Source organism: Scyliorhinus torazame, chromosome 14 (assembly GCF_047496885.1).
Source record: "Scyliorhinus torazame isolate Kashiwa2021f chromosome 14, sScyTor2.1, whole genome shotgun sequence".
In the NCBI taxonomy this organism is placed as follows: Eukaryota; Metazoa; Chordata; class Chondrichthyes; order Carcharhiniformes; family Scyliorhinidae; genus Scyliorhinus; species Scyliorhinus torazame.
The window spans coordinates 172771835-172792808 of NC_092720.1; positions in this window are offsets into that span (position 1 = coordinate 172771835).

Sequence of the window (20974 nt, forward strand, 5' to 3'; positions counted from 1 at the left end):
CTCTCATTTCCTTCTTCCAGATCGCTAATACATCATTGAAATGTTGTGGTCCCAGCACGGACCCCTGCGGCACGCCACTAGTCACAAGCTACCATCCTGAAAAAGACAGGTCATTCCCAGTCTCTGCCTTCTGCCAGTCAGCCAATCCTCTATCCGTGCCAGTCACTTACCCTGAACACCATGGGCTCTTAACTTATTAAACTGTCTGCAGAAGTTACCTTTCTTGGGATCGGCTACCAATCTGATTTTCCCAGTCCACCTCCATATTGAAATCCCACATGGTTATTGTTATGGGCTCGGGCTTAGAAACTCCAAATATGTTATGAATCCACGTGACCGACAACCTTTATGTTTAATTTGGCAAGGATTAGCACAAGAGCCTTTCCTTCAGGTGTGAATCAACAGTCTTCCTAGACACTTTAATTAAAATAAGCTTTACTCTAAGAACTGAATTAACATATATATATAAACAAACAGCAAGAATTTTTATCAATTACAAACAGTAATCTATGTGTTACACTTAATGAATTCCCCCTTCATTGTTCCAATTCAAAAACAAAATTCCACAAACCGAAACCACTTTTCAAGGGCGTGGTCCAGCACTTTGAATTCTCACTTGATTAAGACTGGCTTTCCCTGAAATTCCGACTCTGTCTTACCAGCAGGTTTAAAACCTTCCGAAAGCAAACTATATCTTGTATGTAACCAAAGTAAGTAGCTATAATTAATGTTTTGTTCCAGAACAACTCTTTTAAATGAAAATAGAGAGAGAGAGACAGGCCAAAACACAATTTTCCTCTGGCTGTCGTCCACAGCGGTCAAAACTGAAAGCGAAAGTAAAACAAACATCACAGCCACAGCTCAGATCCATCAGCAAAATGACATCACTTAAGCCATGAGATAAGAATTTTTTAAAATTCAACTTAAAGGGACAGTCCCATGACATTATTGTAATATTGCCTTTGTTATATGTCTTTTCTATCTCCAGATTTATTTTCTGCCGTGCATGCTGACTGCCGCTGGGGGGACTGTCCAATCAGACACCTTTTTCCTTTACAATTCCTCAACTCTACCCATACAGATTCTATGCCTTCCGATCCTATATTGCTTCTTGCTGTCGATTTAATTTTATTCCTTACTATCAATGAAACCCCGCCTCCTCTGCCCAGCTGCCTATCGTTTCTATACGACACATATCTTTGGATATCTATATGTAAGCCCTGATCCGCTTTCAACAAGGTCTCTGTGATGCCCATAACATCGTACGGGCCAATTTCTATGTGTGCAACACATTGTTTCTGATACGGCATTCATTTAGGTACAACACTCACAGTCCTGCCTTAATCGCCCACTTCTCATATTTGTCCCCATTTTTGCTTTACCTGAAATTAGGTTCTTTCTTTAAAAAGGCTTTTATTGAGTTTTTAGTTTACAGAGCAGATATATAAATATCAACCTACATTAGGAGATGACACAAAAAACAAAGTGGAAAAGCAAAATAAAAATAATTAGTAAAATTAAAACGATTTAAACATGTATTGGCTTCATATATTTACAGACATGCATCACAGTTTCCCTTCTTTTTTATAATAATAATCGCTTACTGTCACAAGCAGGCTTCAATGAAGTTACTGTGAAAAGCCCCTCGGCGCCACATTCCGGCACCTGTTCGGGGAGGCTGGTACGGGAATTGAACTTGTAATGCAGAACAAGGCCAGCTGGTTAGCCCAATGAGCTAAACCAGCCCCCATTCCCCCCCCCCCCAAAAAAAAAAAATCGTTTTCCTCGTTGCAATATTATGAGCGGCAGTTGTGCTCACCTGCGTACCTCTTCCCACCGGTTTTCTCTTTGTGTTTTCCTCCTCCCCTCTATGGTTCAGGTTATTGCACGTCTCCCCCCCCCCACCCCCACCCCCACCCCCCCCCACCGCCTTGTGCCTCATGTTTCTCCTGTAGGGCTTGGTTCAGTTCCATGTTTCCATGACCCCCCCCCTCCACCCCCGCTCCTCCCCCCCCCCCCCGTCTTCCCTACTGAGTCGTCGCTACTCCCGCCTGTTCTTTGGATTCCACATTGTTGGCTACAAACAGGTGATGGTATACCAAGTCAATGACTCCCACGTTTTGTGCAAGCCTTCTTCCGAACCACAGTATGGCGAATTTAATTGCCTTCATTTGGAGGAATTCCCACAGGTCGGACAGCCAATCTGCTGGTTTGGATGGTGCTGCTGGCCGCCAGTTGAGCAGAATTCTCAGGCAGGCGATTATGTAGGCAAAGTCAAGGGCGTCGGCTCTCCTCCCCATGAATAGACCTGGCTGTTCTGATACCGCGAAAACTGCCACTCTCGGGCATGGCTCCACCCTCATCCCCACCACCTTGGACATTGCCACGAAGAAGTCTGCCCAGAATCCAACAGGTCTGGGGCAAGACCGGAACATGTGTGCGTGGTTGGTCGGGCCTCCTTGGCACCGTTCGCATCTGTCCTCTGTCTCCGTGAAGAACCTACTCATTTAGGTTCTGGTTAAGTTGTCTCTGTGTACCACTTTTAGCTGCATTAGGCTTTGCCTTGCGCAAATGGAGTTTGAATTTACCCTGTGCAGTGCTTTGCTCCAGAGCTCCCACCCTCTTTTAAACTCCAGGTCCTCCTCCCACCTCTCCCTTTTCTCATCCAGGTGTTTATTGGGTCCGCTTATCAGTCACCCGCACAGGTCACTGCAGTTCCCATTCGCAATGATGTCCACATATACCAGGTCCTCTAGGAACGATTGTCATGATCGTCTCGGGTACGTCCTCGTTTCCCTTCATAGGATATTATTGATTTGTAAATACTTGAGTTTGTTGCACCCGTCAGTTGGAATCTTTCTGTCAGTTATTTGAGCGTTGTTAGCCTGTTGTTGGTCTAACCATTACTGACTGTCAGCGTCCCCACGTCCTGTCTTCACTTTTAAAGGTGGCATCCATAGTCGGTGGTGTAAACTTGTGGTTATTGCAGATGCCGGCTGTGTCAGACATCTCGGTTATTCCGAAATGTTGTAGCAATTGGTTACATGACCGGACTGTTGCTAGCACCACTGAGTTCATTGAATATTTATTAGCTGGCGATGGGGCGCCGCCGTGGCTCGGGCCTGGAGGGAGGACCCTCTGCCGGAGCCCTCCTCCATAAGAACACACCCAGCTTCTGGCTCTTTATCTACCCACTTATTCTATCTGCCATCGTTGCCAAGTGATGACATTGCAGGTTTGGAAGCGCAAGACCACTCATTGATCTCGTTCTCTGCAGTAATCTCTTTAGGATCCTTGCATTCTGCCCGCTCCATGCAAATCCCATGATCAGTTTGTCCAGTGAGTTGAAAAAGGCCTTGGGGATGTAATCTGGAAGGATCTAAACAGTAAGAGGAACCTGGGCAGTACGTTCATTTTGCTTGTTTGCACCCTTTCTGCCAGGGAGAGTGGGAGGGTGCTCCATGACTGCAGGTCCTTTTTAATTCCTCTGTCAGGTTGATCATGTTACACTTGTGGATCACTGTCCACTCATGAGAAATTTGGATCCCCAGTTAGCAGCATTTGCATTGGGTCTGTTTAAAGGGCAGCCTCTCCAGTTCTGAGCCTTGGGGGTTCAAGGGAAGATCTCGTTTTTGCGCACGTTAAGTTTGTAGCCTGAGAAGGCTCCAAACACTTTCAAGAGCGCCATGATTCTTTCTATGCCGCTTCACGGAATGTAGAGGAGCAGGTCACCAGCATAGAATGAGACTCTGTGCGCTCTGTCTCCTGTTCGGATCCCTTTCCAATACTTTGCCTCCCTAAGCACGATCGTTAATGTTTCGATCACTTTGGCAAACAGCAGTCGGGATAACGGACATTCCTGTCTTGTGCCTCTGTGCAGCTGGAAGTAGTTAGTGCTGGTGCTATTTGTCCAAACCCTCGCCTTGGGACCGTTGGACAGGAATTTCACCCAAGTGGTGAACCTGTTCCCAGCCCAAACCCCTCCAGTACCTCTATGAGGTACTTCCATTCCCCACTGACGAAGGCCTTTTCGGCATTGAGGGAGACGATCACCTCCGGTGTTCTCTCCCTGGATGGGGTCATGATCACGTTCAGCAGGCACCTGATGTTGGCCATTAGCTGACGAGCCTTGACAAAGCCCGTCTGGTCTTCTGATACCACGTCTGGTACGCAGTCCTCCAGCCTTTTGGCTAGGATCTTGGCCAGTATCATTTTGTCTATGTTTAGCAGCGAGTTGGGTCTCAAGGAGCCGTATTCTGTTTGATCATTGTCTATTTTTAGGTATCAGCCAGATTGAGGCTTGTGCTAGCATAGGTGGCAGTGTGCCCCTCGCCAGTGAGTCTGTGAACATCTCCCAAAGGAGTGGGGCAGTGCTGTTGCGAATATTTTGGAGAAGTCAACCAGGAAACCGTCTGGTCCCGGCACCTTCCTCGCCTGCATGTCCTAGCGGTGCCTCCAGGCCCCGTTTCCTGTCCTCCCCCACGACTGGCATGTCCAGGCTATCAAGGTTCTGCTTTCCGAGATCTACAGCCTCTGGTACAACGTCTCCAACGTCTTGTTGCCCTGGTCCGACTCCGCTACTAATCTGCCTCTGCTATCACTGATTTGAGCTATTTCCCTCATGGCTGCCTGCATTCTCATCTGGTGAACCAACAGGGGGATAGCGTTGTCTCTATGCTCGTACACGATCCCTCGTTCCAGCCGGAGATGATGCACTGCTTTCCTCGTAAAGAGCAGGTCAAAGTCCATCTGTAGCATTTTCCCCTCCACCAGGAGCTCTCTGTAGAAAGCCTCGGAATATTGCCCATCTACCTCCAGTATGGAGTCGACAAGCTGTTGTCTAGCTTCCCTCTCTTCCCTCTCACTCAGTGTTCTGTATATAATAATTTCTGCCCTGATCATAGCCTTCAGCGTCTCCCAGTGGAGGGTGAGACCTTCCTCTTCTGGTTATGAGCAATATACTCGTCTATGGCCTGTAGTATTTTCTCACAAAAAGCTTTTCGGCGATATAGGCCCATGTCCAAACGCTATGGGGACATTGGCCACGGCCGTCTCCAATCATTCATTCATGTAATGAGGCGCGTGGTCGTGACAATATTGAGTCCTTTACCCGTCAGTCCGGCCTCAATAAAACTCGAGATGGATTTGTAGGTATAGTACTATTTATGTTTAACCAAATTGCAAGGCTGACTCGCTCCACAGAGATTCAGAACATACAAGCGGTTTCCTGAAGCTCCAGAACCGAGTGAGATCGGAGACAAAGAAATCTTGCAAACCTCATTCAAATGGCATCAATTTCACATACAAGATTCTCATAGGTCATCCAAGACATCTCCTGACCTGGCCATATATCCTGATTGGCTCAGTTCGCATTCCTTAACCCTGGGCCTCTTGTTACCCAGCATCCTTTCCCCCCTCCTTGCCATGCCTTCTGAATCCCTTTGTCCTTTGTTTGTGAACTCACTACTATCAGAATGGTTCACATCTACATTATTGTAACTAATATTTGAACTAACTATTTTATATCACATTCGTTTGTTCAATTCCTCATTCCCTCCTTTTATCATTTCATGATAACCTATCGGTCCAGTCCGTTGCTACTGCCCCTCATCTAAGAAGATCCGTCGCTGCATTTCTAATTCCTGTTGCAGCACCCCGTCATCCGCTGCACCCTCGTGGATCCTAACAGCCAAGATTCTAGGGGCGTCTATCTGTTCCAGTGCAACCTATATTTTAAAACTGCACATATTTAAGGATGGCCAGGCCCACAAAGATGCAGCCGAGTGCCACTTCTAAATATATGGCCATATTTATCAACCAGTCCTTCCAACCTCCGAATCCCCAATTACCCCAAGAGCCAGCGTCCTGCATACCGTCCAGGTGATCCCATGCGATCCATAAATTTGGTGATGTTCGCGCTTAGGTCTTCAACTCCCATGATACACTTGCCCTGCACTATGGCACAAACCCCACTCTCACGTGCCATAAGATAGTCAAGAGCATACCGGTTCTGCATGGCATACAACCGCAGCTGAGGCAATTCCTTGGTTACTGCCCCGAGGGCTCCCAATGTTTCGTTTCCCAGGATGGTAAGGCCACATATAAAATAATTCCGATCGCTGACCGCCAAGGACACCTCCCAGTGTCAAGATGCTCAGAATTCCCCATCCAGCTGAGTGGCCCCGGTTGGGTGCTAGAACCTGAGTTTTTTTCCAGTTCTCGCAGAATTCGGCAGAGACTGCCTGGCGTGCCAACTGATTGTGCAGTATCCACGCAGAGGGGCAGGGCACTATGGTATGGACTAGAGTCCCGATAGCAATTTGGTGGGGAAATGGGGGTGACAATACATTGGTCGCTGTGCCATTAAAAAAAAAGTAGTATCCTTGCTCCGTGTACAGGCTAGCATCAGAATTAGTATATCGTTTGAGTAGGGATCCCCCAGTAGACCAGTTTGTCCAGCTTTGGAACGCCCATTCGGGCCTCCTAGCAATGCGGAAAGCCCTAGTCCCAACAGTGATATGAGAGACATTCGCCCAGCCACAAAGGAGCTGGAGGCCAGCGTTCAATGGGACGCAGGTGGTGTTATAACAGACGCATTGGCCGGACGCCAGGGTGATATGACACCTCCTGTTCGTACAGGTGGGGAATAGACATGTTATTTTCGTTTCCACCTCTACTAGCAAACAGCCGTACCCGTCACTGCTGAAACAATTCTCGTACGACCGGGAGTCTCTATTGGGAGTGAAGTGGCTAGGTATGTACACCCTCCACCGTTACAGTTTATCATACTGTGAGTGGGAATTATCCCGAGGAAGGGGAATGCAAATAGCCGGTGGTGCTGAACCCAGATTATAAGGAAGACTGACTTGCTCGGGCGGTGGCTCGGAACGCTGACAATGAACCACCGTTTGGGGAGTGCTCCAAGGCGGTGAAACAGAAAATAACCTAGACACCGATGCGGGGTTCGGGTAGCAGACAACCCGTCCGTGGCCATACAAGCTGTGGTAGATCTGGCAGAAGAGATTCATATTGCCCAGATTTCCCTCATTCTGGGTTCTAAATGAATTAAGTATATCTCTTGATAACCTACGTTCTAGTTGTACACCCCTCCTCACACGCTCCGTCCTCTCTCTAGTCCCCCCTCTCTCTCTCACAACCTCTCTGTACGGTCTGATTTTGACCTTTATGGCACCAATCTTAACACACCCAAAATCAAATTCACATGTACTCCAAAAACAAGGCAATGTCCATGCAATGTTCCCTTCCCATCGCCGGGACGGGTGCAATTGCTTCATGAGTCCGCATTGTCCGTTAAGCTGATGACCTTCCCATGAGTCGATACCATGTCCTCGTATATGGGGACAGCGAAGAACATCACCTCTGCATAAACTAAATGTCCTTGTAGTTTGGTTGTGGTCACCCCAAGCGAGGCGAGGCCGAAGATTACACAGGCGGTGCGCAGCCACCCCATCATGCTTTACACCTGTAAAACAGCGCTGGGGAAGGGAGGCAGGTTAGTAACCGACCTTTTTACAGTGGTAGAGGTAGACCCAATTTACAGTGGTGGAGGTGGACACAAGCACACCGCCCCTTCACTTTAACTGCAGTGGGGGTTGTAAGGAGAACTTGGAAGGGCCCCTCCCATCGTGGCTCTGGCCCTTTCCGAGTCCAATTTTTGACCATGACATAACTATCAGGCTGCACTGAAAGCGAGCTATGTAATGGGTACGGTGACTGGTGAGCCGCGCAGACCTGGCCATGGAGTTCCTTGAGGACCTTAGTGCGGGTTAGAATGTAGGTAGTCATTTCTTCAGTCATATGGTGAAACTGAACCAGTCTGGGAACATGCAGGTTCCAGGGAGTTCTAAGGGGCCTGCCATAAAGGATCTCGGCAGAGAGAGCCGGGCCGGTCCCGCAGGTGTAGCCCGCAGCTGGAAGAGGGCAACGGGGAGCAACTTAAGCCATGCCAGTCCCGTGTCTGCTCTTAATTTAGCCAATTTAGTTTTGAGGGTCTGATTGTTTCTCTCAGCCAACCCGGCCGCCTGCGGTCTGTACGCACAGTGTAACTGCTGGCGTATGCCCACCTGGGAGTAGAACTCCTTGTTAATCTGTCCAACGAAATGAGGCCCGTTATCAGAACTTAACTGAGCTGGAATGCCGTACCGGGGAATGATTTCCCGCATCAGAACTTTAACCAGAGTAACAGCTTTATTATCTTTAGTCGGATACGCCTCAACCCATCTGCTGAACATATCCACTATGACCAAAACATATTTATACCATTGACACCTTTCCAACTCAATGAAATCCATTTGGAGCGTCACAAACGAACCACTGGGCAACGGGGTTTGCCCCATACCACAAGGAATTCCTTTGCCGGTGTTAAATTGCTGACAAATCAAACACAGATTACTGATACTCTGGGCCAGCCCCTGCATTTTAGGGTGCCACTAAGTGTCCAGCAACAAATTACTAGTCCCCCGAGCCCCACAATGAGTTGCAAAGTGTACACATTCGATGACCCATAAAGCCAGTACATCAGACATACTAGTCTGATGTGCCGGCGTGGTCGATTAGGAAGAAACAGAATCATGTGTACAACCTAACCGTTTCTACATTTGTTTATCACTCTCAGGAGCGTCCTCCTGTAACCTTATGACGTCTTGGATGGTTGGGATTGGCTTGTCAGAGGCAGACCTATTTATTGCAGAACGTTTAGTCTGACTTAACATTTTGGCACCATCACTTGCAGAACTTGCGCTACTATCCGCGCTGCACAAGCTGCTTGTTCATTACCAACATCATCTGGGGTCTTACCGTTTGTACGGGCAGCGCATTTAATGACGGAAATCTGTGTGTGCATAAGGAGGGCCTGCAGTAGGTTATTAACTAATCCCCGGTGGGATATTTCCATGCCGGCCGAGGTAAGGAATCCCCTATTCTTCCAGAGCTGTCCGAAGTCATGAACTACCCCGAAGGCGTATCGTGAGTCAGTATAAATATTTACCCGGCGATCTGCCCCAATTATACCTGCACGGGTAAGTGCAAAAGGTTCGGCTTGTTGGGCTGAATAAGAGGTCTGAAAAGCGGCTGCTTCTAGGGTCAGGCAATCCTGATCCACGATTGTGTAACCGGACAGTCTCCGGCCAGTGGGGCTTATTAATGCACTGCCATCAACATACATAATCATGTCAGGTTGATCTAACGGAATATCGCTCAGACATTCTCTTATTGTGGTAGTTTCCTGAATCATGGCTAGACAGTCGTGTCCAGATGCCTCTTCATGGACAGGGGGACCGCTAAGAGAACATGCTGGATTGATAGTGGTACAGTATTTAAATGTCAGACGTGGATTGTTCAAAAGGTATATTTCATACCTATTCTGACGAGCTGCGGTAAGATGCTGAGTCTGCAGTTGCCCCAGTATTGCGATGACCGAGTGGGAGCTATATAGCGTAATGTCCTGTTGGAGAGTTATATTGGCAGCAGCCTGCAAACTATTGGATATTGCTGCCAGGATCTGCATGCAAACAAGGTGGCCCAACGCCACTGGGGCAAGTTTGGAAGAGTAATATGCCAAGAGTAATATGGGTCGGTGCTTACCCCCATGTTGCTGGGTGAGTACCGCTGTTGAACACCCTTCCAGAACAGCACAGTATATCTGGAACGGTCGGTCGTACAGGGGCCTACCGAGGGTCTGTGCTTGTAACAAGGCCTGCTTCAGGCAACAGGAGGCTTCGAGTGCCTCGGTGGTGAGAGTAAAATTCCCCCCTTCGCTAGTGTAAGGCGTCAGCAGCTTTGTATAGACAGCGATGTTTGGTAACCACTGCCAACAATAATTCACCATACCCAGTCAATGACGGACCTCCTTGGCTGTGGTAGGGGCGGGGAATTGGCATATGGTTTCAATCCTACTGGGTTCGAGACTTCCATCTGTGGCTGTAAGTAAAACTCCTATAAACTTGACCTTTGTCTGAGCCACCAGGACCTTTGATTGTGAACCATGCTCCAATGTCAAGGCCTGGAGTTGGGTCTGCAGACATCTGGAGAAGCACCACAAACTGATGATCTGTAGACTTATTCCCATAAGTGGCTGTCACAGGTTCGGAAATAGGATACTCACACACCTGTCCTTGGAACCCCGACAAATGCTGGGTGTGGCCGGATAGTGGTAGTCGAACTTCTGATTGCACAGAAGATATGGCTGCTCCAGTGTCGATCACAAATGGGTAATGTTGATTCCTATCTGCAGAGAGATAACAGGTTCCCTTTCCGATTGGAGAGTCCCTGTGACTAAATTAGCTTGTCAATCTTGTGTTGGGAAAGGATTTGCCTGGGAGAAGTCGGTGTACCTCGTCTGTCCTCCCCTTAGTGGGTACCCCCTCCTTTGGGTCGGGTAGTCTCCTTCTGCTGCCCGTCTTTTAAAGGGGCATTTCTGATGCCAGTGATCTGTACGGCCGCAATTAAAACATGTATTGTTCCCTCTATATCTGCCCCGTCCTCTTTTCCCAGTAGACCAATGGCCCCACAGAGGGGGCGGCAGTTATAAAGCTATTGGTGCATATGCTGGGCCGAGGGTCCATTTGGGTGGGTTTGATAGCCTCCCACTTGATGATCCACCCATCCAAGGTCACAATATTGGGGTTCCAGCTGGTACGCCACTGTATCTACCGCTGGTTGGGGTCTCAGATCATCCTTTTTCATTACATACTCCGTCTTAATCTTTGTAACTGAGCCTCCTTCCTGGCCTACACCCTCCTTCCAATAAAATCTGACTGCCCGGGCCATCTGGGAAGGGTGGTTCTCTGGCCGATTCATGTTATTACATTTCACGGCAGTAGCCAAGGAAGGTGGTTGGCAATGCATTAACATAGCACAATATTGAGGGGAATTCAGACCATTTTGGTACAGCAAGTCGCCTGACTGCCCACGGCAAATTTCATTAAAACTTTCCAGAAATTCCTCTGGCTCCTCAGTCTTTTTAGATTTGAGGTCTGAGATAGCAGAGATGTTTATGGGCATTTGAAATGTGGCATTCAACGCATTCAGGATTTGTGCCCGTCTATCATCGTCCAAGGCATGGGCTTGCTGAAGTGCGGTGTGGCTAGCATAATTCAAGTGGTTGAGGTGACTGCGGTACTCTGTTGGGGTTAAAACCAGCTGGACTAGGGCCCAGAGCTCCCTTGAATCAGCTTGATAAACTGAGATGGTAGTTCTCAGATAGTCCACGAAAGCAGCAGGACATTTCTTCCTGTCTGGGATTGAAGCCAGAATAGCCATCATCTCACTGGGTCTCCATGGGAGATAAACGTCTATCGTGGGCTGGGCCGCTGCTGTTGCAGAATCAGGGTTGGGTATTTTCCTAATCAGCAAGTGTCTAAGAGTCTCACTCGGTGCAGCTTTGGCGGATTCCTCTGGCTCTTCAAAGACTTCGACGTCCTTCCCTTCCAATAGGCGGAGCTCCGGCTCCTCAGAACTATTCCCATCCTCTTTCTTTGTTCTCATACATTTCTATCCTACCATATCGGTCTTAAGAGATCTAGGTGGCATGCGTAATTATTTCTGGATAGGATCAGGCCCCTCTCTCATTGTCCGAGATCGGGTCCCAGAGCTAACTGGGCTTGTGGAACAAAGCTCCACTTCTCTAACAGACGGTGAAGGTGCAGAAATAGGACTCAAACTATCAACCGAAGGGACTGGAGAGGCTGGCATGATTTGAATCTGGGGAGCAGGGTCTGGATATAAATTATGATACCCTGGTGGTTCTGAAATTAGTGCAGGCAATGCTACTGGTGCAGTCGGGACTCTACACGACATGGTCCAATTCTCTAGGTCATCGTCTGCCTCTCTCAATGCAAAGCCAGCCATTGAACTATGTAGCCCAGTTATTTTACTCGCTTCTGCCCCGCTAGATGTCGCCCTCTCTATAATTGCGCGTTTTCTGAATGCACACTCCTTTTTCAAGATCTCCAGAGTTTTCTGGTTCCCCCCTTCACTAAATGGGAATCCCCATTTTCTTGCCGACTTGATAACATAATCTTATCCCTCTCCTCTTGACAATATTGTCTCCATAATCCAATTAAATCTTTGGCTTTCATACTTTGGCTCTTTTTCCAGATTTCACCCTGAATTGTCTTAATGATGTCCAGATCTTTAGTACCCCCTAGTGGCCATTCGTCTCCCAATTTCTTCCTTAAAGTTGCTGACATTTTCCTAAAATCCCTCACTTTACCTGGATAAATATCACATAATATTTGCAATTAACTGTTTGGATCACTCGTGTTATCCAAGAAATTCCCCATAATCTCGAACTAGCCCTCAAGACTGCGTTGTTCGCCACTACAGTCCAAGGATACAATTTAAGCTTAATCAACTATAGTTTCCAAACCACACGTGGAACTGAACCGTCCTTCCGACGTCCCATCAATTCCACAATCAACCCGTAACTAAACTAGCAATATTCTGATATCCCATCAGTTTTTTCTAACCCTCATTGCACAAAGCATACGTGGAACTGAACCGTCCTTCCGACGTCCCATCAGCTTTTTTTTTAACCCACAGCCGTACCTACATCGACCGAATTTTTAAATTTTCTAATCCCCAGACTGACCTTTGATGTCGTCGAGATGATCTTTCCGTACCAACCGCGAGTGATCAGACCAAATCAGACCACGAGAAAAGGGGAGAATCAATGTGGTCATTTTCCAGCTACACACATTGTGGGCCCATTTCCACTTTCCTTGTCCAACATCAGTCTAATTCTGCTTTCGCAGCTGGCCGGTGACTGTCTGGAGAAATGCCGGGTTTCGGCACGAAATGACAATATTGAGATCTTTACCCGTTAGTCCGGCCTCAATAAGACTCGAGATGGATTTGTAGGTATAGTATTATTCATTTTTAACCAACCTGCAAGGCTGACTCGCTCCACAGAGATTCAGAACACACAAGCGGTCTGCTGGAGCTCCAGAACCGAGTGAGATCGGAGACAAAGAAATTTCTGCAAACCTCATTCAAATGGCAGCAAGTGTCACATGCAAGATTCTCATAGGTCATCCTATACATCTCCTGACCTGGCCATATATCCTGATTGGCTCGCTTCGCATTCCTGAACCCTGGGCCTCTTGTTACCCATCATCCTTTTCCCCCTCCTTGCCATGCTTTCTGAATCCCTTTGTCCTTTGTTTGTGAACTCACTACTATCAGACTGGCTCACATCTACATTATTGTAACTAATATTTGAACTAACTATTTTATATCACATTCGTTTGTTCAATTCCTCATTCAGAGATTATGATCGGAGAGTATTTCGCCCTTATTAGCTCTGGAAGCACTGATTGCCCCACGACAAAGAAGTAGATCCATTAATGAACGTTATGTACTTGGAACAAGGAGAACTCCTTCTCCAAAGCGTGTGTAAATCGCCATGGCTCCACCACCCCTATCTACTCGAATAATACGCTGAGTCCCTTCGCCACATTGAAGATATTTCCCGTTTTGGGGTTCGAAATGTCCGTCGTTCTGTTCAGTACCAAGATAAAGTCTCCCCCCAATCCCGCAATGATCAGTCGGTGTGTATCCATGTCCGGGATTTCCGCCGTGGTCTTCTTCATAAACTCTGTATCGTCCCAGTTGGGAGAGTACACGTTAACATGGACAACCGGTGCTCCATCTGGGACACTGCTAATCATGATGTATCGGACCCCCTGGGTCCGTAACCGTCCTTCGCGCCACGGACGTCATCCTATTATTTAGTAAATAGCTATCTCCTGGCCTTTGTGCCGTAGCATAGGAGGCATGTCCCACCCAGTCCTTCTATACCCGCATTCTATCCTTCTCCCTGAGATGCATCTCTGGGAGGAATACTATGTTCGCTTTCATGCTCTTCAGGTGGGCAAAGACTCTGGATCTTTTCAGTGGGCCGTTAATTCCCCTGACGTTCCAGGTGACTATCCTGATGGGGTTTTACGCATCCCCTCCGCCCCGCCCCCTCCCACCATTCCTGCGGGATCACCCATATTTACCTGTTAGGCGTCCCCTGCACTCTGGGGGTTTCCCTTTGTTCGGGGACCGTCCAAAATGGCCGCGGTCACTCTTCTCCCCATGAGGAAAGGTCCCTGCGCTCCAGGGTTTCCCTTTCTCCAGGTGGCACCTAATATATGCCAACTGTGAATTCGCCATGTGGGTGAGCCCAATAACTCTGGTGTTTCCATTTGGCCTGGTACCCTCCAACGTGGTTACTTACAGCGACATGTTGTTCCAAGTTGCCACGTGGGGCGTCCTGTAGCCAGCCTAGTGCACTCCATATTTCTTCACCTCTCTCTCCTTTATTATATCTTCTGCCCCCCCCCCTCCCGCGTCATTTGTCCCCCTATCCCGTAGCTAACCCCCTTCCCCTTTCTCCCTGCTTCTTCCCCTAGTTCCCCGCCGTGCCCCTCCCCGGGGCCAGATGCCTTCCCCTTTGTGTGGACCTCGCCGTATCCATTCTTGTCGTCATTAATCCTGATGCTTGCTTCCTTGCTAGTTTAGTGGCCTCCCTGTCCGACATTATCCTCACGCTCCCTGGGTTTAGGTGTCGACGCGCATTCTTCCATTAGACCATAACACCATAAGATACAGGAACAGAGTTAGGTCACATGGCCCAGTGAGTCTGCTCCTCCATTCAATCATGGCTGATACTTTTCTCACCCACATTCTCCTGCCTTCTCCCCATAACCCCTGATCCTCTTATTCGTCATGAACATATGTATCTCTGACTTAAAGACATTCAACAATTTGGCCTCTACAGCCTCCTGAGGCAAAGTTTTCCACAGATTCACCACCCTCTACGCATGTTTCTCCTCATGTTTTAAAGCATCGTCCCTAAATGAAAAAAAATGAAATGAAAATCGCGCGTATTGTCACAAGTAGGCTTCAAATGAAGTTACTGTGAAAAGCCCATAGTCGCCACATTCCGGCGTCTGTTCGGGAGGCTGGAACGGGAATTAAATCGTGCTGCTGGCCTGCCTTGGTCTGCTTTAAAAGCCAGCTCTTTAGCCCTGTGCTAAACCAGCCGCTATTGTTCCAGATTGTGTCCTCTGGTTCTCGCTTTTCCTACAAGTGGAAACATCCTCTCCATGTCCACTCTATCCATGCCTCGCAGTCCCGTGAGTTTTAATAAGGATCCCCCTCATCCTTCAAAACTCCAAGGGCTACAGACCCAGAGTTCGTCATACGACAAGATCTTCATTGCAGGGATAATTCTTGTGAACGTCCTCTGGATCATTCCAAGGTCAGCACATAATTTTTTAGTTATGGGGCCCAGAACCACTCACAATACTCCAAATGGGGTCTGTCCAGAACCCTGTCCAGCCTTAGAAATGCTCCCTGCTCTTGTATTCGAACGCTTTCTACATTGCTAACATTGCATTTGCCTTCCTAACTATTTCGCCCCTTTGTATGCTTCTTATTTTGCTTTATGCTGTCCTTGACTTCCCTCATCTGCTGTGGATGCCGTGTCCTCCCCTTAGAATATTTCGTCCTCTTTGGAATTAATTTATTTTGTGCCTCCCGAATAACTCCCAAAAACTCCTGCCACTGCTGTTGCGCTGTATTCCCTAATAGGCTCCTTTTCCAATAAACTCTGGCCAGCTCCTCCCTCATGTCTTTGTAGTTACCTTTATTTAATTGTATCATAGAATTATCATAGAATTTATAGTGCAGAAGGACACTCTGCGCCGGCCCTTGGAAAGAGCACCCAATCCAAGCCCACACCTTCACCCTATTCCCCACACCTCCACCCTATCCCTGTAAACCCATCGACACTTTTTGGACACTAGGGACAATTTAGCATAGCCAATCCACCTAAGCTGCACATTTTTGGACTGTGCGAGAACTCCGGAGGACCCGAAGTAAACCCATGCAGACACAGGGAGAATGTGCAGACTCAGCACAGACAGTGGCCCAAGCCGGGAATCGAAGCTGGGACCCTGGAGCTGTGAAGCAACTGTGCAAACCACTGTGCTACCGTGCTGCCCTACATTAATACCGTTTCAACTGATTGCCCCTCTCAAACTGCAGGGTGAATTCCATCGTATTGTGTTAACTGTTCCCTAAGGGTTTCTTCACCTTTGGTTCCCTTATCAAGTCTGCCTTATTACACATCACCAAATCCAGAATTCTTGTTCACAAGCTGCTCCAGAAAACCGTCTCTTACAAATTCCACAAATTCTTTTTCTTGGCATCCACTACGAACTTGATCTTCTCAGTCCAACTTCATATTGAAGACACCCATGATTGTTGCAATATTGCCTTTTTTGCATGCCTTTTCTATCTCCTGCCTTATCTTCTTCCCCACATCCAGACTACTGCTCGGGGGGGTCTGCACGTAACACCCAATAGTGTCTTTTCATATTTCCGATTCCTCAACTATACCCACAGTGATTCCATGCCTTCTGATCCTATATCGCTCCTTGCGATCGATTTACCTTCATTCCTTACTAACAATACATCCCGCCCCTTTGGCCACGTGCCTGTCCTTTTGATAGGACGCATATCCTTGCATATTTAGATCCAAGTCCTCATGCCGTTGCAGCCACGTCTCTGTGATGCCCACAACATTGTGCCAGCCAATTTCAATGTGCACAATTAACTCATTTACCTTGTTCCATACACTGCGCACATTTAGGTACAACACTCTCAGTCCTGCAGTCCTGCACCTCCCATCTCACACTTGTCACCTTTTTTGTTCTGCCTGAGGATGATGTTGTTCTCTGATTTTTGTTTCTCTCTCTTATCGCTCCCGTTTCTAAAAGAAGGAAGTGTTCTTCCTCGTAAATCGGACACTGTTGGCTGTAAAAACTGTTAATTTTTTTTTTTTTAATTCGTATTATAAGAGGCTCGTTCTGCTAGTCCCTCCTCACTGCCCCTATTGCCGCTTCTACAGTCCGTTCTCTGCGACAAAATTGTCAGCGTCGGCAGGGACAATGGAAATGTGTTCCCTGACTTGATAAGTAGCCCAGAGCTTGGCTGGGTACAGCATTCCGAATCTCAAGCCGCCTCTGGACAGCGCTGACTTCCCTATATTAAATTCAGCCCGGTGCTTGGCCAGATCAGCCCCATTGTCCGGATCTTGCAATCTCCCAGTTGCAGGTTTTGGACTGCCTGACCAGGCACAGGATTCTTTTCCTGTCCTGGCAGCAGTGCACCTTTGCAATTATGGCCCTCGGCTGTTCCCCGGCTTTGGAGTTTGGTCGGAGCGACCGGTGCACTCTGTCCATTTCTGGTGAGTTCGGGAAGCTGTTCCTTCGCACTAGGTTACTCGGCATTTGGCTCACATAGTCTGTGGGGTTCTTACCTTCGATTCCCTCCGGTATCCCATGATTCGAAGGTTCTGCTGCCTCGACAGGTGCTCCTGGTCCTTGACATTTCCCCTCAGGCTGCCTTGTGTCGTGACCAGCCTTGCCATCTCCTTTTTCGGAGTGATGATCTGGTCAGTCGCAGCCCTCTCCAAAACTTTAATTGTTGTCTCCTGGGCCTTCAGGCGCTTTTTGCGTTTGTCTATGACCACCTGTATCTTCGCCAGAGCTTCAGCACTGCACACCGCAGCAGCTTGTATGCCCAATTTTGTTTCCTCTCGATGTTCCTTCAGCTCTCTTGAGGGGAACATCCTCTATCCATCCCCTGGTGTGGGGGGGATTCTCGTGCGGTGGTCGGTTCCTCTCGCTCAGGCAAAGTCCACGTTTTGACGCGTCGTGCATTGGTCGGTTCGGTCGTTTGCTATTGGTCCAGTTTTTCCCACTCCTGGGGCGTCATTCTCCGACCCCCCGCCGGGTCGGAGAATGGCCGTTGGCCGCCGTGAATCCCGCCCCCGCCCCCGCCGAAGTCTCCGAAGGGAGAAAAGTCGGCGGGGCGTTAATGGCGCCGCTGCCGCGGAGAATGTCACGGGTATGCGCAAGGCAGCCGATTTTCGGCCTGCCGATATTCTCCCTTCCGGATGGGCCGAAGTCCCGTCGACGTGATGACCGTTCACGTCGACGTCAATCAAACCTCCTTTTCATGGCGTGACCCGGTGCTCCAGGCTCACGCCGACCAGCGAGGAGGTGAGTGACGGCCTGGGGGGTTGGCTCTCGGCAGGAAATGGCGTGGCCGCAGAATGATTGCGTGAGGAGAGGTGTGTCTCGGCTTGTGTGTGTGTGTGTGCGGCGGGGGGGGGGGGGTGGTTAGAGTAGGCTGGGCTCCGGGTGAGTGCCGGGTGGGGGTCCGTGCTGGGGTGGAGGTTGGGGGGGGGTCCGTGCTGGGGTGGAGGTTGGGGGTTGGGGAGGGTCCGTGCTGGGGTGGAGGTTGGGGGGGGTCCGTGCTGGGGTGGAGGTTGGGGGGGGGGTCCGTGCTGGGGTGGAGGTTGGGGATTGGGGGGGGTCCGTGCTGGGGTGGAGGTTGGGGGGGGGTCCGTGCTGGGGTGGAGGTTGGCGGGGGGGTCCGTGCTGGGGTGGAGGTTGGGGGTTGGGGGGGTCCGTGCTGGGGTGGAGGTTGGGGGGGGTCCGTGCTGGGGTGGAGTTTGGGGGGGGTCCGTGCTGGGGTGGAGGTTGGGGGGGGGTCCGTGCTGGGGAGGAGGTTGGGGGTTGGGGGGGGTCCGTGCTGGGGTGGAGGTTGGGGGGGGGGGGGTCCGTGCTGGGGTGGAGGTTGGGGGGGGGGGTCAGTGCTGGGGTGGAGGTTGGGGGTTGGGGGGGGTCCGTGCTGGGGTGGAGGTTGGGGGGGTCCGTGCTGGGGTGGAGGTTGGGGGGGGGGTCCGTGCCGGGGTGGAGGTTAGGGGGGGGTCCGTGCTGGGGTGGAGGTTGGGGAGGGGGTCCGTGCCGGGGTGGGTGATGGGAGGGCAAATGAGTTGGTCCACCTGGCCAGGTGCCAGCCTCCAACAGTTGGACCCATGCGGTCCATGCCACCTGGCTGGGGGGAGGAGGGGATATGGGCAATGATGACATGTCGTCGTTCCCCTCCCCCCCACCAGGCATTCATGTTTTCAGACCATCCAGCGATGTTGGCCGCCGTGGTGGCAGCCGCTCATGTCTATGTTGCCCTGGATGAGGAGGAGGAGGAGGAGGAGCGTGCCAGAGAGGCGGCGCAGGCTGCCGCAGAGGGGCAGGCGGCAGCCGCCCAGGCTGGAGGGACACCTGACCGACAGGACGAGGAGGGGGAGGAGGACATCGCGGCCCCACGGCAACGGAGGCACCCGAGGGCGCCCCATGTGTACCGGCCCCGGCAGTCATACCAGGACCTCACGGACCGGGAATGCAGGAGGAGACTCCGGATGAGCCGGGAAACCGTGGCACACATCTGCCACCTGCTGGCACACCTGTCACCGCGTGGCACTGGCGGGGGACACCCTCTCCCCGTGTCCGTCAAGGTTACGGTGGCCCTGAACTTTTATGCAACGGGGTCATTCCAGGCACCGAGTGGGGACCTGTCCGGCATATCGCAGACATCGGTGCATCGGTGCATCCGGGCAGTGACAGATGCCCTTTATGCCATGGCGCACCGCTACATCCACTTCCCCGTGGACCGGGCCAGCCAAGATGCCCGGGCCGTGGGCTTCTCTGCCGTTGCCGGGTTCCCCATGGTCCAGGGCGCGATCGATGGGATGCAGGTCGCCGTGCGGCCACCTGCAGAGAACAGGGCCGTGTTAACTAATAGGAAGGGGACCTATTCAATGAACGTACAGGTGGTCTGCGACCACCGCATGATGATCCTGCACGTCTGCGCCCGTCACCCAGGCAGTGTACACGACTCATTCGTGTTGTTGCGGTCATCCATCCCCGGCATGTATGAGGGACGCCATCCCCGGCTGAGGGGCTGGTTGCTGGGCGACAGGGGTGACCCATTGCGATCGTGGCTGATGACGCCTATACGGAGGCCACACAATGAGGCGGAGAACCGCTACAATGATGCCCATGTAGCGACAAGGGGAGTGATCGAGAGGTGCTTTGGCGTGCTGAAGATGCGTTTCAGGTGCCTGGACCTCTCTGGGGTTGCCCTCCAGTATCGGTCAGATAGGGTCGGCCGCATCATTGTGGTGTGCTGCGTCCTGCACAACATATCCCAGCAGAGGGGCGATGTGCCGCAGGCAGAGGAGGGCGGAGTGGAGGAGCAGCAGGAAGAGGCCCAGTCCTCCCCAGATGAGGGGGATGGGGGCAATGGTCAGGGCAGACGGGGTAGACACAGGCGGGTGGCTGTCCACCGTTACCGGCTGGCCCAGCGGGCACGGGACAGACTGATAGACGCCCGCTTCACTGACTAGATGGGCGTGGGAATCGGGTAGTATGGCCACAGACCGCACACCATGACAACAGCCGACCACCCACACCCCCCACCCATCCACCCACCCAGCACCCTCACCCCCCTCCCCAACCCCACACACCCCACCCGCATGCACACCACCCCCCTCCACCCCCAATTGCCGATCCACCGGCGGCACAACGGGCCGGGCTCACCCAGTTGCGGGTGGACGCGTGTCTATCGCAGGCCATGGAGAATGATGACAACCCGCCTCCGATGAGCTCCTGGCTCTACATCGTTGGACTATGACCCATGGCCACAGTACCACCATCCACCCGGACCATCCCTGCATGCGGCTGTGACACTGCAGCGCACGGTCCCGTCCTCTGCCCGGGGGATGTTGATGGCGGCCCAGGGGGAAGGGGGCAGACTCACCTGGGGCTGAGGTAAGACCACCCCTCACACACACACTTGCACTCAACGTACATGACACCCCCGCACACTTTGGACAGAGCACAAAGGCAGCTTCGGTAGGTGTAACATTGACTTTAATAACCAAAAGAGTTCATGCACGTGCCCTAGCCCCTAAAACTCATCTGTGCCCTGCACCCGTGCCAACTTACTCAGTGTCTAATTGTTTGGCCTTACGGGCCCTTTGACTACGTCTACGTGGTTCCCCAGACGGTACAGCAGAACTGGAGGTGGACTCCTGTGATTCCTGCCCTCTGAC